This window comes from Oncorhynchus mykiss, chromosome 2 (assembly GCF_057628025.1).
Source record: "Oncorhynchus mykiss isolate SJ-2025 chromosome 2, ASM5762802v1, whole genome shotgun sequence".
Lineage (NCBI taxonomy): Eukaryota > Metazoa > Chordata > Actinopteri > Salmoniformes > Salmonidae > Oncorhynchus > Oncorhynchus mykiss.
The window spans coordinates 61414770-61420769 of NC_143023.1; positions in this window are offsets into that span (position 1 = coordinate 61414770).

Here is a 6000-nt window from a genome sequence, read left to right on the forward strand (position 1 = left end):
AAACAAACACGTCTTCACTGCTACGCCATCTTGGAATCAATCCTTTAATGGTGTGCTGGATATGAGTGACGGACATATGGGTTACATTTTCCAACCAGACGATTCAACGGTGAAAATTTTCACAAACAGCTGCCTCATCACCATTTTTCAACCAAAAACAGGGAGTTTTTCTCTTGCGTTGCGGATGAGAGAATGGCTTAAGATAAGACTTGCACTATGTCAGATCAAACAGGCCCTGCCGGGGTACGCATTGGAAGGGGTGATTTGATTTGAAAGCCATAAGAATCTTGTCAGTGGCATATAGTCCAGACTCCAAAGTGACAATTTTAGGTTGTGCCAAATTCAATAGTTCAAATGCAACCAAATCAGTTAGTTCGTATGTATTTTCAGAAGCCTGCACAGAGGTCAACTATTTTGTGTCTGTCTTTAGCTTCAGGTGGGGAGATTATCATGAAGTCCTTGACATGAGGAAACAACTGGAAATGTGTTATATTTTCCAACATCGTGAACATTTATGTCGATGGGCCATTCTATCCTTAAGACAGAACCTGGGCCTAAAGGCAAGAAGGTTGATCTAACCTGGAAAAGAAAACATACGAAACCTGGATGGATATCATGCGGGGAAGAGACAATGTCTGCACCGGGCACATCTTGACAATGATGATTTAGAGACTGATGGGGGTTTTGGTTTACCATAGATCCTTCCCCAGGCTTTTTTCTCTAAGAAAGGAATTAAAGAATAATAACATATAAACATGTATATGTAGTATTGGTCAATAAAAACGTGTAATATGTTTGCATTCGGTACTAAAGATTTATAAAATGTAATTTACATTGAATGAAATATTTGGCTGTCTCTCTGTCTATGTACCTCAAAAGGTTGGGGTGGGGGTGGGGGGGGGGGGGTTGGAAGATCTTTGAAACCAATGTTTTTTTCTCATCATTTCAACAGGTGGGGCCCTTACAGGGGCTATATGTACATAAGGGGGGGCTATATGTAAATAAGGATATACAAACAACAGTTGTCTTTTTCCAGAGGATCTCATGACCCCCCTACGGTGAACGTGTGTGTGTGTGTGTGTGTGTGTGTGTGTATGTGTGTGTGTGTGTGTGTGGCAGGGGCAGGGGCAGGGGCTTTAGGTTACAAGCAGGGAAACTTGCTGAGAACAGTATTTTCCACCAACAAAATACTTATAAATATAAACATTTAAAGGATATTAAAGTGTAGTATTGTATGATAATATGTTGGATTTATATAAAGGTTTAGTAAAAAAAACATTCCGGCATAGTTTAATATTGTATTGTTCACTTTTAATAATTGTGACATGTTTACATTTATGTATTAACATTTTAGAAGGAAAAATAAAAAGGGTTTTAAAATTGTATTTACCTTCAAGGGGCTGAAATATCCGGCTCCCTATGTCTCTGTGTGTCCAGGCTAAAGGCTGCAGGCTACAGGCTTCAGGGGGAGAGGTGTCAGGTCTATGGGGGTCTCTACACCCAGAGACAGAGAGAGAATCCTGAAAACCTTATTTTATATGTGAATACAATCTTTCCTACAACAGACAATTATGAATATAAACATTTAAAGGATATTAAAGTGTAGTATTGTATGATAATAATATACGTATCTTGTATGTACATTTATTTTTTTATTTTTAAACATTCTGGCATAGTTGAATATTGTGGGGGGGGACCTCTCACCTTCCAAAAGACTTCTTAGCATTTCCCGGGGTGGGGTCATTTATAACTTGTCAAAAATATTTTTATGACCAAATTCACATTCTTTAGTGTAGACATACATCTTTGTATGATTTCATGACTGTTTGGTAATAGATCCCTGAATGGTCAAAACCTCTTCAAATAGAAGTATGTTTGTAGCACAAAATATCTTACATGTAGGCCATCTTTCACTCTCCCATCATGTCACAAGCGAACAGGCTCCCAAAGGCAGGGCCATAAAAGGCCCTTGCCCCTCCCCTCTCCAACAGCCATCAGCCCAGAACAGCATGAAGACAAAACAGCTAAAAGATAATCTGGGAATCCTTCCTTCCTCATGAAGTTTTTGAAGGTGAGTTGAATATTCAATATGATGTTTGTATATAGATATATATTATTTAATTAAGAAGGAAATGTCTTAATTGTTTTCATTGACATGTATGTTTTAAAAAAAATGAAGGATATTTATCCATTGAACAGTAACCATTGTTTTTATTCATACTGTTTGTAAACAATAGTCTATGCCCTCTTAGGGTCTATTTGACCCTCTTATTATATCAAACCTCTCAGACTAGAAACTATGATTAGAAAGTATGGCCAACTATGTTCAAACTATGATTAGAAACGATAATTAGAAACTATGACAAACTATGATCAAACTATGATAATAAACTATGAACAACTATGAAGCCCTGTGTGTGTGAGTGATGATCTATTATTAAATTGTGTAATATTGCTCTCTCAATGTATACTATTTGACTCAGTGTATACCAAAGTAACAAATATTTAACAGCGTTTCAACGTTTTGTATTGCAACAGTTCTGAAAGACAATGACGTCCAATTTTTAGGCAATTATTAATATAACGTGTTACATAATGTGTAAATGTGACAACTTTATGTAATAGACTCTCTCTCTCTCTCTCTTTCTCTCTCTCTCTCTCTCTCTCTCTCTCTCTCTCTCTAGGAAAAAGACAAAAGACATAACATTGACTCCTGAGTGTTGAACCTTTCCCCACTCTACAGCCACCCTGGTTATTACATGACCCTGAAGGTCATCTACGAACATTGGAACATATTGAATAACAATTGTGGCACATGTACTCTTAAATGTCCACACAGCACAGCCCTCGGAGCATGGTTCCTCTATAATTTTGTTCCAAGGTTTAACCAAAACCTTAACATGACTACTTGCAATTTCATTATTATTCGTCACCATGCATCAATGATTGAATTGCGTTCTTTTTCTTTGCACATGCGCCGAGCTTCCAATGGCTGGAGCCAAGCAACATGGTACATGAAAAAGACCCAAATAAAACATATGTGAAAAGATGTGGTCAAAGTGTTGTTTATTTTTTTTATTTTTTTTCACAACAACCAGGTCTTCCTAACATTTGCCATAACTAGTAAGCCTTACATCCTGAATGTATATGTGCTATAAAATATACACCTGGGCACACATGAGAGGGGTGGGACCACAACATTATTGCTATATTGTAATTCAAATCATTGATCCGTAAGAGAACACATGACCAAAGCAAGACATGACCCATTGCCAATAATTACATTAGCTAATGTACAGGACTACATTAGCTAATGCCCATAACTCCATTTGTTACATCTGGACATACTAATGTCAGGAGCACATGGAGACAGGATGGTAACAAAATGACCAATACGTGAAACATATGTATACAATAAAATAAATAAAAATTGTATTACATAAAGGGTCCTGCCACCATTATAATTTAAGTCAAAGCAGATGTGGGCGTGAACAAGCAAGAACTGGGACTGAAAGATAATGGTGGCGAAAGGACAAGGGGAGTTGTTTCATTTGCATATAGGGAGTACACATATGCGTTATGTAAGGATGTAATGCTATAAAGGGAAAGGTCTGTGCTGAGAAAGACGGTTGTTCCATGGAATTGTACGACTTTGCTACTTTGTAATAAAGTCTAAATTGAATTCACAAGTTCCAGTAAAGGTGTAATATTTCTGAGTCAATATTCCACAACAGTAGTTTTGTCATGACTTCTCCCGAAGTCGGTTCCTCTCCTTGTTCGGGCGGTGAGTGGAAGACTGTGTTTAGTACCACCTCAGGGCATTATGAGTACCTTGTCATGCCGTACGGGTTGATGAATGCTCCATCAGACTTCCAATCCTTTGTAGACAAGATTTTCATGGACCTGCACGGGCAGGGTGTAGTCATTCTGATATACTCCACTACACGTGTCGAGCATGTGTCTTTGGTGCGCAAGGTACTTGGACGACTGTTGGAGCATGACCTGTACGTCAAGGCTGAGAAATACCTGTTCTTTCAGCAAGCCATCTCCTTCCTAGGGTATCGCATTTCCACATCAGGGGTGGAGATGGAGAGTGACCGCATTTCAGCTGTGCGTAATTGGCCGACTCCCACCACGGTAAAGGAGGTGCAGCAAATTTTAGGGTTTGCCAATTACTACCGGAGATTTATCAGGGGTTTTGGTCAGGTGGCTGCTCCCATTTCCTCACTGCTGAAGGGGGGCCCGGTGCGCTCCTATCCCAGCCTCGGCTCCTGTGTTGGCGCATCTGGATCCCTCTTTGGCATTCATAGTGGAGGTAGATGCCTCCGAGGCTGGGATAGGAGCTGTGCTCTCTCAGCGCTCGGGTACGCCACCGAAACTCTGCCCCTGTGCCTTCTTTTCTAAGAAGCTCAGCCCGGCGGAGCGAAACTATGATGTGGGGGACTGGGAGCTGTTGGCTGTCATTAAAGCTTTGAAGGTGTGGAGACATTGGCTTGAGGGGGCTAAACACCCCTTTCTCATCTGGACTGACCACCGCAATCTGGAGTACATCATGGCGGCAAGGAGAATGAATCCTCGTCAGGCGAAGTGGGCCATGTTTTTCACCCATTTTGTGTTTACCCACTCTTACAGACCAGGCTCCCAGAACGTTAAGGCAGACGCACTGTCCCGGCTGTTTGAAACAGAGGAGCGCTCCATGGATCCCACTCCCATACTCCCAGCCTCTTGCTTGGTGGTGCCGGTACATTGAGCAGGTGTCACATGCAGCGCCCGTTTCCCCTCAGGGTCCAGCTGGGAGTCTGTACTGTCCATCTGCTGTCTGTGATCGGCTGATCTACTGGGCCCACACGTCACCCCCCTCTGGTCATCCTGGGATTGGTTTTCTAAGTCCTGTCGTCTCCTCCCTTTGCCCGGTCTCCCTACGGCCCTACAAACTGCAGAGGCCCTGTTCACTCACATCTTCCGGCACTACGGGGTGCCTGAGGATATAGTGTCTGGAAGGCGTTCATGAAACGTCTGGGGGTCTCGGTCAGCCTTACCTCAGGTTTTCACCCTTAGAGTAATGGGCAGGTAGGGAGAGTTAACCAGGATGTGGGTAGGTTTCTGAGGTCTTATTGCCAGGACCGACCGGGGGAGTGGACTGTCGTTGCCTCTCCTTGTTCGGGCGGTGCTCGGCGGTCAACATCACCGGTCTTCTAGCCATCATTGATCTATGTTTCATTTTTCCATTGGTTTTGTCATGTCTTCTTACACACCTGGTTCCAATCCCATTCATTATATGTTGTGTATTTAACCTTCTGTTTCCCCTCATGTCCTTGTCAGAGATTGTTTATTGTTATGTTCGTGTTTCATGGATTGGTATGTGACGGGTTCTTGTACCAACTTTTATTTTATTATGGACTTTGGTTTTGGAGTTTATGTTTTAAGTTATTCAAATATTCCATTTATAACAAGTTTGATTCTCCTGCGCCTGACTTCCCTGCCACCTACACTCACAACGTGACAATATGTGATTGGTATAAAGGGTCTTAGTTGTGGGGGAACAAACATATGTGTTCCTGGGAGGGTGAGCTTTCAGGAATGTGTCACAATAAATATGCTAGAAGCGATAGAAACCAGGATGTATTTCCCAGAATCTAATAGTGTATATCAATGGTAACTCACGTTATCATGGTTCTATGATACGTGGTCCATTAGGTGGACTGAGAATAAAATACTTTGCACAGCACACATTTAGATTATTGTTGCAAGTAGAGTTGTAAAACTACCTGTAATTTACCAAAGGTTCTTGTTCTCTACAGTTGAACATGATGGTAGAAAATTGCAAGATTATGTTTTAATACTGTTTATGCATCAAATATCTTTGAGTATTTTCTCATCTGTGTGAGTGTGACTGAGTTGGGCCTCTGGTGCTTGGCGCAGGCAATTGATTTATGATAGCTTGGTGATAAAACCTACAGCCTGCATTCCATAGAATGAGTTGGTGTTTCTGTAAAATAC